We start from the raw sequence: 12,366 nt of genomic DNA on the forward strand, positions 1-12,366 counted from the left end.
CCAAGGAATGAAATATAAATTAATCCACTGAATTGATTATAAGTTTGGGTGAAATATTACCTGGGAAATATAAGTACAGGAAAACATTGTTTTACTAGGGAAATAAAGTGTCTCTTTTTCTTGAGAGTGAAATATTATAGAATATACAAATGACCAAAGTAAGAAGAAAATCCTGTGTATTATTATAATCTACTTCACAATGATAGTTTTCATTATAAAGATGGCATTATCAAACTTTTGGGTGAAGATAGTGGTGAGTGAGAAACCCCGGCTTTGCCTTCCCCCAAAATCACCATAAAGTATTTCGATTTCATTATTTCATATCTTGTTTCCATCCATCTGTGATACTGCCAGAGCCACCACCTGACCCAAGCAGCTTTCACTGTGTCTCCTGTACTCCACTCTGCTTTCATGTCTCTTGACTCCAAAGTAGGTTATAAGTCACAGCCTAATTTTTTTTTTTTAACTTTAATTACTTCTTTACCACTAATTTACCCAAATCTGTTAATGGCTTTAATTTACAGGTAAAGGTCATACACTTCACAGTGACAAAAAAGGTATTCCATCTCAGGTAATTCTGGTTTTAAATTCCATATTCCTATCACTACCATACTTCATATCTGCATTTATTTATTATCTTCATAGTTCTGGAACAATCAGTATTTTTAATAATAAGAATCAACACTTACGGAGCTCTTAGAACTTGATATGGAGTGCTTTGCATACACTTCCCCGCCATCCTTTTCAATCAAATCTTTATCTTAGCTTAAGGTCCACTTCAAATCCCAGGCCATACTTAGTATCAATGAAAGTAATTAGGAAATTGGATTTATAATGTAATATAATAAATATAATATAATCTGTTTTGTATCTCCTCTGGATTAAGATGGGAAATAACATATTGGGTTCCATGAGACTTCCTCACATTGCTTAGCTACTTCTTAATGTAGAGAGGAATTCAGATAGTTACTCGATTATAATCAGGAGGAGGATACATAGAGCAAAGCTGGGCTTCCAGATAAGATGCTCATTAAACTTTCAGCACTTCATTAATTTTACTTGAACTTCCCATTTAAATATTCTTTAAAAAATAAGGGATTGAAAATTTTCATCAGTGTAGAAATATCTATAAAACCTCAGGAGTCTTTTCTACTAACTGAAGTATCACAACAATAGGGCCAGAGAGGCAGGAAGTGGGAAACATTCACATACTTGCTCAACTCAGTACCTCAAAACCAGGGACCTGTCACTAAAAGGCAGAGGGAAACTATGCTCCTACATAATGGAAAGAATAGAGCATTTTGGCTGCCCTAAACTGCTGTTGGGGATGCCCTTTCTGAATTCAATTATTTATCCATTCGAGGGGTTATAATTTCCAATAACGAAGCACAGGAAGACGCAAAAGAGAATAGGTAGCAGAAAACCACATCATTGGATTGAAGGACTTTATACGAAGAGAAACAAGAAAGGGAATATCTGTGGGTAGGTGTATTTAAAAAGTTATGTCTTTGTTTTTGCTTGGTTTTTGTTTGTTTGTTTTCCCTAAGCATTGTTTCTCGCAAAGAAAGAGCTACACACCTCTTACAATTGTGGTAGAATGAATTCCTCTCTATATTCCTCAGATTATCCAGAAGAAAGCTGGAGATAAAAATCTCTTCTCTGTCATGAAGAATCACAGTATAAACATAAAGGTATTTGGTTAGCATTTATACACACATACGGATTTTCTGAATTTTGATCTGAGAGAAGAATGAAGAATTCTTACCATAAATGGATAGAAAGTTAAGAAAAATAAAAGCTGACAAATTCACCCTGTTTATTAGAAGAACTGGGATAGGAGGTGAGGAATGTTATATCACCTATGCAGATGGATCATGATTTCCTAACAATATAAATATATATATGTTTAAGATTGAGTTGTATTTTTTCAGTCATTTGTTTTGAACATATCTACAGCTTTGTAACTTTATTTTGCCAATGGCAAATGATCCTCCCAAAACTGGCCTCAGGTTACTGTCTCTTTAAGAAGCATAAGGAATGGCCTGGGTACTGTAAAAAATTAATAAACAGAAATCTCAATTCAATAGAGACCCGATGGGGGTGGGGAGCTCTCATGCCCTGTGACCAAAGCAGAGCCCAACAGGAAGAAGACAGACTCTTCTTTCCCGGCAAGGACTCAGCCAATGAACAGCCACGGACTTGGTTTACTTTAGCCCTCCCAACTTCCTTTTACCCTTTATTAAAGAGTTCTCCTTCCCATGCTGTGGGGGGGACCTTCATGTAGCTTGACGTGGCCACAGACTCCAAATTGCAATTCTCTGCTGATCCGGAATAAACTCATCTTTGCTGGAGAAATATCTGACAGTCTGCTCAGGTCAACAGTATCAAATGAGGTTTCTATCTTTACATTTCCTAAATTTCTACAAGTAGTCTCATGGACCTCATTTCCCAAACTCCCTTATGCCTCATTCCACATGAAGGCGCCATCCAGTACCTTTTCACTGGAAAATCATGATTCAGCGCAGAAGTATTCAGCCTCCATCCCTTTCCTCTCCCTAATAGCTAAGATGTGGAAACAACCTAAGCGCCCATCAACAGAGTAATGAATATAGAAGATGTGGTACATATATAATGAAATATTATTCCACGATGAGAAAGAATATCCTGCCATTTGCAACAACATGGATGGACCTTGAGCACATTATGCTAAGTGAGATAAGTCAGAGAAAGACAAGTGCTGCATGATATCACTTACATGTGTAGTCGAAAAAAAGCCAAATTTGTAAAACAGAGTAAAATGGTGGTTACGAGGGGATGGAGGTTGGGGACAGGACAGATGTCATTTGAGGGCACGAACTTTCAATGAGTAGTAAATGAGCCCTAGAGATATAATGCACAGTATAGTGAACATAGACAACATTGTATTATAATCCTCAAACTTTCTAAGAAACTAGAATTTAATTATTCTAACTACTAAATAAGAAAGGATAATTATGTAACATGATAGAAGTATGGCTACAATGGTAATCATATATATACATACATATACACACACACATATACACATATATATCAAATTAACATGCTGTACAACTTAAATTTACACAATGTTATATGTCAAATATATTTCAATTAAAAAAAAAGTATTCAGGTATCATCAGTACACATATCCAATTCACTGGGTTTTTAGAATTCTTCATCAAAAGTTCAGTAGCTGACTAATGTGGATGTCCAAGCTCTCACTCCTTGCCCATTTATAGGGAACACAATAGCCTAATGTAACCAACAAAAACGACTTTTTTCTGTTTGGAAATCTGGTCCCATTGAAGTAGTACCATAATACTGACACGCTGTTGCCTGATTTTCTGAGCCTGTGAACTTGTGCTCAATTATTTTAACTAGGATTTTGCCTAGATCTCTGTTCCTGAATTGCTCTACTAATCAAATGTCTGAAGATTCAAGTCCTCAATTAGTACTTGAAATCTGTCTTATTCTTGACAGTCTCCCTTCCTGATATCTGTCTCCAAACCCTCTTTGACATCTTACATCTTGTGTCATGTGAGTAGCCCACACAGATCCTAATAGCCTTTTATTAAACTTTAGGATAGGGATCATTTTTCTTAAACAGGATTAAAAAGCTCTATAAATAAATGGAACATATTAACAGCATACTCTATTGATTAAATGACATAAATAAGCTGAGGATTAAGTGAGAAGCTTTTAATGACATCCAGGAGAAAAAATAGGAGGCGCCAATTCTCCGTGTAATGACTGTCTCTCTTGACATTTACTTGTATCACTAAGGGAAGACACTCTCATATTTCCTCCCAATATTAGGAAATTTCTACTCTCCATAGAAGTCAGCTCTGAAAAGCCTTGACAAATATTTAAATAGCTATAGACATGGAAGTAGTTAGACACAATTTAAAAGTCTGCCTTACCAGGCACCCCACTATCCATACTATTAATCCAAAATATATCTCCATTGCTCTCTTTCATTGATAGTTTTCCTCAGTATAGCATTTCAGAAGGTCTTTGTGGGGTTTGTTTGCTTTTGCTTTCTATTTATTTTTTCTAAATTGGCATTGATATATACCTTCAACAGCTCAAACCTACAAAAAAATATCTGAAATACCAAAGAAGGAATCAGGGAACGAACTCAGAAGGAGGAATGATGTGCCTTTGATAATTTCTATGGAATTCTGGTCTTGGTGCCTTTTCAGATTTTCTTTCCTAGCTTTATCCCTTTGGTGACAAAGAGCAACCACTCTTTCCAACCATTCTGATTTAGCAAGTTAGGCTTTGATTTAATAACCAACAGACTTTTCATTACTTACAGGAGAGAAAAAGAAGTCTCGAAATTTCTGGTTGCTCATTCCAAATAGCTAGAAGAGATAAATTCACAACAAGGGGGTCATGAAACTGTGTGAACTTACTGAAGTGTAATGATCTGGGCTGAAACAATTGAGGTAATAATATGGGAAGACATAGTTATAATGGATGTTAGATCATATTTAGTCTTAAATATTTGGTTAAATAAGCATTTATAGTTACATCTTCTACATGCTAGACATTTAACTATGCATGCACGTATGTTTACTAGGTTATAGGTAGGTTACTTTGCAATGAAAAAACATTCAGTTCAACCTCTAAAATGTCCTAGGACATATGGAAAGAGGATATTATCCACCTTAGTGATGCTTCAGGAACTCAAGATCACTGGATTCCAAGTTCATTATTCATCTCTCATCATTGTTAATCAATCCAAAATATGCACAAGTGATGTCCTCATCATCAATAGACCATTTGAATAGATTCGAAATTAATGCATTAAGAATAATAAATTCTCAAAGGGCAATGTATTGATTTTCACATGTTGATGTGTTGGGGATGCCTCCACCTCACCCCCATCCCCAAAAAATATTTAGAGTTACTACGTGGTTTTAAAATCTTGGGTTATTTTCTTCAATCAGTTCTTACATTTTTCTTGACTTCACACTATTTCTCAGAGATTTTTCTTTATTGCAATATTAGAGCATCATGTGCATATATCACAACTGTCATAGCCTGTATTTCATGAGCACAGAATACAAAATAAGGTCTTGTGTAGAGGTAAATTAATTAGAAAGTGGTCCCAGGGAGCAAGAATGAGGGATGTAAGGAAGATAAGGAAGCAAGATAGCCAATACAAAAAGGTATTATCTAGTGGGCTATGTCTGTGAGCAACTAGAGTGTTTGATCCACTCAGGACTGTTAAAAAAAAGAAATGACAGGCCCAAAATGGAGTCAGTTGTGCTAAAAGCAAGACTTAACACCTAACCTAATTACAACTTACCCAGGAATGTAACCCTAACTGGTCAATGTGGCATTTTCTGGTCAGCACCAATGAGGTTATCTGTCACATGGGCTCTCACCATCCCCCAAAAGAAGATGAGGGAGATGACCTCATTGGAAATAATTTTTTTCTGGTTTATGACTTCCTTATCTTGCCTTTAAAAACCTCTCCCTTTCTGTAGCCCTTTGGAGCTCTCTTCTAGTTGCTAGAGGGGATGTTGCCTGATCCATGAATCATTCAATAAAGCCAATTAGATCTTTAAAATGTACTTGGCTAAATTTTTGTTATTTAACAGGGCCTCTTAAGAGCCTAGAGAATGTGTTACAGATTTATGTGTCACTTCTTCTCACCTGTTGTTTAAGAGCTGATCCATGAGGCAGTAGTTCCCCGAATTTTGGAGTCGCACATACGTGAGTGCATCAGCTCTTTGTCTGAGTCATAGAAACTTCTGGAAGGGAAACATTAGGCTCTCTACATATTTGAGGCAAGGTGCTTAGTGTAAAGATGTGGAAGCCTATGGGGAACCTTAGAGCTATGACTGGCCTCAGTGGCCAGGCTAAGAACATTAGCTGTGTCTAAGAAGTATCCAATACAAAAACAGAGCCATGGACAGGTGATGAATGTTTGATGTTTACACCATCACAGACCAAAGATTATTCATATTACAAAACAGAGGAAGAGAACGTGCAGCCTGCCTGTCCCCTCACTCTACTCCCATGTTTGCTGCTATCTCACTGTTGCATTGACACCGAACAAGACAAAAATGTTGGTGCATCTCTCTAAACTTTCCCTCAGAAATATGTCCTCTTGTTGTCTGAATTATTCAGTCCTTGATGAACACGTTTCCTATAAATACATAGTCCATGTGGAGAAAGGAGTTGGTAGAATTTTATAAAATCAGATAAAGCAAAGAAAACATCAGTTTGATGCCTGAATTAACCCAATAATTACTAACTCTCTGCTTCCTCCTGCATTATGTGAACTTGGCTAGGAATTACCCTGGGGATTTATGCCTGTGGATGCCAACCACTGTAAGAAGCTCCATAATAAACTATATATAAAACATGTAAATTAATTCTGTTGAATTGCATTTAATTCAAAACATTCATAGTGTATATGTAAGTGGCATAGCGATATCTATAAATGCCAGAGAAATTCCTGGCAATCCAAGTTGTTACTGTATTCTATGCCTAATGCTTGCAAAGATTCTGATTCATCCAGGCAACATTTACATGCAGACTATAACAAGCAAGCAAAGCTTTGTCACTCCTCTGATTAAAGGAAGTGATTTGACTTTAGGAAGAGTGACTTTAATTAGCTGTGCAAATGCCATTAATTCCAATTAATCTTCTCACACTGTCAAGACAAAAATCCTGGGAGAAGATAAATTGCAGCAAATCAATATAGCCCTTGTTTTTACCAGGAACAGGTGCTCAAGGAAAGAGGAATGTCATTAATGAGTGTCTATATCAAGAAGTATTTAAACAAGATGGTAATTCAATGTGAAAAGCTTCTAGATGATTTCTTATATCCTATTTATATATCCCTTAATTGTTTTCAATTGGATAGGAAGTATGTACCCTAGAGATTTTGAGAATTATTATTATAATTCTAGGGAAAACTATATTACAAACTCAAATCATCTTTGCTACGGTAGAAAATATAAAGATTAAGACATATGTCCGAAAACATTATACTCTCCATGTGTTTTTAGTTCAAATACAAATACAATGGGTTAACATGGTAGCAATGATTAATAATTACTATATCAAATCAAAACATCAAGTAAAATATATATGAGGATAAAGACAAAGTTAAAGTAAAAAATGTCCAGATGTCAAAGTCAGAGAGATTATCCATGTGAACACAGAATATTGAGGAAAAAAAAAATTTTTAGGTGATACATCATATTCTCCAAGCTCTGATTTCAATTCTTACCAACTTGCCTCTCATTCATTTATTCTCCAGTCTGTCTGTTTTTTCTCTGTTCAAAAGAATATACTAAACTTATTTCCACCATCAAAGCCTTTACATTTGCTTTTCTTCTATCTGGATCTTTTTATGACCCTTCCAGAAAGCATCTCTTTCTATGGAGACCACACCATCTATATACATTGCCCCCAACTCCCCCAGCCAGCCTGTCTCTTGGTGAATTTGTTTGTATTTACTATTTAGCACTTGTCATACCTGAGATTGTTAGTTTGCTCTATAGTTCTTCCAAGCTCTGTGAGGCTACCCTGTAGACAGAGGCTCACCACTATATGTTCTGTGCCCAGTGCAGTGCCTGGACCACAATGGGCACCCCATGCATAAATAAATAGTAAATAAATGACTGACTAAACTACAAGGACAGACACATTCTAAAAAGTAGTAAATAACACTGACTGGGGTGTTATAACACTGGGGTCAGGATCCCCAAAGCCACCTTCAGATTTGATGATTTGCTAGAACTCACAGGACTCAGGATAGCTATTGTACTCATGATCACATTTTTTATTACAGTGAAAGGACAGAGATTAAAATCAGCAAAGCAAAAAGGCCCATGGGGTGAAGTCCAGGAGAAGCCAGGAGCAAACTTCCAGGTGGCCTTTCCCAGGGGAATAGTATGAGGACACATTTACTCTTCCCAGAAGGGATGTGTGAACAACGTGGCTGAAGAGTTACCAAACAAGGGAAGCTCACGCAGACCTCCATGTCTAGGATTTTTATTGGGGGTGCAGGCAGCGCCCACATGACTGGCCTCAGATACTCAAACCTCAGTCCCTGAGAGCAAAATCCCGTGCACACCATAAATCACACTGTTTAGGATAAACTCATCTGGTCACATGAAAACACTCTTCTCAGGCAGCATATTCCAAGGGCTCAGAACTTATCTCTCAGGGAACAGCCAGGGGCCAGTCCTAGAGAAAAGCCTTTCTTTGCAAAGGGCAGGTTTTCAGCAATCCAGAACTACTGGTTAACCCTCTCCAGCACAACCTGCTTGCCATGTGTGTACCTAACTAGCTTGAAACTTTCCCTGATTATCTGAAATATCCTGTTGCAAAGCCCCTAACATCCTCATTTGCTGAAGGTCTGATCAGATTCATCAGACTCTAAGCCTTGGGGACATGGGGTCCCAGGGGAGTGGGCCTTCTGTTTTGTCCCTAAGAGAAGTTAACTTTGCAATTTACCCTTGACCTACTTGTTAAAATATTTATCTCAATCTTCCCGACATTCTATCATTTGCTTGTTACTCCTGACTGAAACTGAGCACTGCATCTAGGCTTCAGTACCTTCCCTCCACCTTACCATCCTTCTCCATCATCACACCTACTTATTGGGTCTTCAGTTAGCTCCCCCTCCTGGTTCCTGCCCGTGATCATCTCATAAGTTTCCTAGCCAATATCACCTTCTAAACGAACCGAAAAAAAAAAAAAAAGAAGCAAAATAACAATGACAACCACAACAAAAACCCTCTTGAGATGCTGTCTTCCTTGAGCAATTATTTTGTCTCATGTCTTCCCTTTGCATGGAGTTTCCCCAGATGATGTACATTTCCTGGTCAGCTCCTCACCTCCCACTCACTCCTCCACCTTGAGCACTCTGGTCCCCTTCTCTGCCTTTGCACTAAAGTGGATTTTACCAAGTTCACCAAAACTCTCTAACTCCCAAATCTAATTACCACTTCCCCATATCACCTTACATAATTTCTCTCCATACTTGACTTTACGGACCAGTTCTTCTCTCAAGAAGCTCTTTAATCCTCCGATGTCCCAGAAACCAGTTTATTCTGGTTCTCCTCTCCTTCCCCATTAGCATCACTACCTACACACTCTTTCCCCACTGCATCACTACCTACACACTCTGCCTTGGCTCTATCCATTCTTTCTCAGACTCCTTGTGTGGTTTCCTCACTTCCAAAACAGGAATAATAATACCTATTTCACGGGCTTATTGTTAGGAATTACTGGGGGAAAAAAACCTGAGAAATCACTTAACATATCATTGTCACCAAATTGATGTAATTATCACTGGAACCCCATGAGTTCATAACTTACTAGAGCCAAACCATCTTAAAACATATAATTTATTTAATTATCAATATAATTTCTCTATTCCCTAGAAACTTAGATCTTATATAGTCTTTGTAATGTCAGTTAAGGCTATATCTTAAAATAGCAAGAACAAGGCACAACAAACATGAAATCACTTCTAGATCACAGATCAGTAATGGAAAGAGAGAATGTTGGGGAATATTGACTTTAGGTTGTTGATCAACTGCACTAATTGATCGTTTGAGTAAGTGATTGATTATAGCTGTAAGTTCTTCCAGGAAAAGTAATTTACATAAACCCCAGAACAGCTGGATAATGAATTGCAGTTCTGAGAACTTGTTGGGAACACATGGTGTGTTCTTCAGGGCCACGCAGAGCTCTCCCGCTGAATTTTATAAACAATGATGAAAGTTTTCAATTTATGAGGAGATGTTTTTCCTTAAAACTTATACTTAACATTAATACATTTATACTTAGTAATTCAAACAGGCAAATAGAGGAGCTGCTTTTGCTTTTTATAAGAATTTAGGACATTCATTCATTTAATATGTATCAAGTACTTTATAAATCCTTAACATCAGAAGTATGTAGTACGTGTAGCACTAGGAAACACACAAAGACAAACCAGAAATAATTATTTCTTTTTTTTTTACATTACCTAATTCTTTATTTTTCAGTGAATCTATATAAAGCTTCAGCTTTTCCTTATTTGACTCTACTGACTCTACTGATTACAAATTATATATTTACATTTATTCATCTGTGTGAAAGACAAGAGGAATAGTGTTTCTTTTATAACGGCATCTAAGTCAATCATTATTTACAGTTACTCCATTTATTACTATTTACACAAATTAATGTTGGCATATTATATGAGGAAAACAGTGTGTCACTTAATTTATCTAGAAGGTCATATTTTTATTCCCTAAATTGGGATCATTGGTTTTAATTTTAAAAAGAGAGAGGTCAAGAAATCTGATTGTTTACACCAAATGTCATTCATTAATTTGTTTCTTCAATACTGTGGGAAGTCAATGTAACTAATGCAGTAGCCTTAATTTTAAGGCTAAAAAAGAACAGATCAAGAAACATACTGACTATAGTTAATAATCCTGTATTGCACTTGAAATTTGCTAAGCAAGTTGATCTTCAGTGTTCGTACCCCCCCACACACACACACAAATATAACTCTGTGACGTGATGGACATGTTACGTTAATTAGCTTGATTATTGTAACACTTTCACAATGTATACCTGTATCAAAGCGTCACATTGTACACCTTAAATACATGCAATTTTTATTTGACAAGTATACCTCAATAAAGCTGGGGAAACGCTATGCTATATGCTGTGACTCTAAAGGGACTTCTCAGGTTCCTGGCGTTCACGCCCTTGTGGACTCTCATGACCACCCTTAAACCTGAGCCTTAGGACCCAGTTTCCTTTCCTACCAGAGGTTTTCCCGCCAGAACCCTGTGGGCACTTACTTGCCTTGAATTGGAAAACGGTTTGCATTTACACCTGTAAGTTTACTCATCCTTTTAATACCTGCCAAGTTTTGGAACGCAATTTTCAACTCTTTAAGAAACGAAAACGGATTTTGGTTTCCTACCTTCGTGTGAGCACCTTCGGCCCAGGCGCTGCGGCCGTGGGAGCGGCCGGAAGTCCTGGCCAGGAGCGCGGGTCTCAGCCTGCGGCGCGTTGGGAGCGGGAGGCGGGCGTGCGCTGAGCCCTGAGAGGAGCCGGGTGTCCTCGGCTCACACCGTGTCCCTGCCTGCGGCTCGGTCTGTCCGCGGGGGACACTCCCCAGCAGTCCCTGTCTGTCATCTCAGGAGTGTCTCGGCTCCACCTCCGAGCCGAACTAAAAGCCTTCCCCGGGGCCGGCCGAGGCTGTGGTGACCAAAGCTGTGATGGCCGAGGCTGTAGTGCTGTGGTGGCCGAGGCTGAAGGGCCACCAGCAGGCGATGGCCGAGAAGAGCAGCACCCACGGGCCCTCGCGGACCCGCTGCTCCTCAAGGTTCAGGTCCAGGAAGTGGACGCAGCGCTTCCGAGGAAGGAAGCTTCCAGGCGCGCGGGGCGTGGCGTCTGTACTGAGAGCCCAGCCTCCGCGCGGGCACGTTCTCCATGAGGCGCCAGGCCAGCCGCACCCGAGGGAGCGCTTGGTGGCCGCTTGGCTTGCTTATTAACCGTGGGCTGTAGCGGAGATGGACGCTGCTCAGTGCTAATACGTCACCTCAGACTCCATCTTGCTAGCAGACTGCTCTAGAAAATCTTGGGGGGCTTAAAGAAGCGGTGGCCGTGCGGGGAAAGACCGTGTGGCCAGGAGCTGTGGGCTGCCTTCGGGAAAGGCTGGTGGCCTCCAGGAGCTGAGGGCTCACTAGGCGCCGAAGGTGCCTCCGGTCAGTAGCCAGCAAGAAGCTGGGGCCAGCCATCTCCGTGAGTCTGGGAGTGGACTCTTCTAACCGTGGAGCCACGTCGGGAGGGCACCTCGATTGCAGCTTCGTGAGACGCCAAGCAGAAGACACAGGTAACCCTTGCCTGGCCGCCGGACTCCTAATCAGTTTCCATGTATCCACTTTGTCACCATTAATTTTTTTTTCCTATCAGCATCTGCTAGTGTTGGAGGGTCTCCTGCAGAGGCGGGGGGTGGCTGTGGCCCACCACGGGGACAAAGACACTGGCAGCAGAAGCGCTGGGAAGCACACCACCCCACCCCCGCCCCCGACCCCGCCCCCGCCCCCGACCCCGACCCCGACCCCGGCATGAGCCCTCCTGGAGTCCGCCATTAGCCCCACCCAATGATTATTTCTTCAGTTAAAATTTTAAGGACTTCTCAACATACCTAAAGCTCAACTTGTATTCCCAGACAAGCTCACATTGGTCTGTGTTCCATCAGAGAAACTGAGACTGAAAACATTTATTTCAAAGTTATCAGCATATAAATGGCATTTAAATTATGGAGGTAGATGAAGTCACTGAAGTTATTATGATAAGTGA

The sequence above is a fragment of the Eubalaena glacialis genome, chromosome 9 (genome assembly GCF_028564815.1).
Source record: "Eubalaena glacialis isolate mEubGla1 chromosome 9, mEubGla1.1.hap2.+ XY, whole genome shotgun sequence".
In the NCBI taxonomy this organism is placed as follows: Eukaryota; Metazoa; Chordata; class Mammalia; order Artiodactyla; family Balaenidae; genus Eubalaena; species Eubalaena glacialis.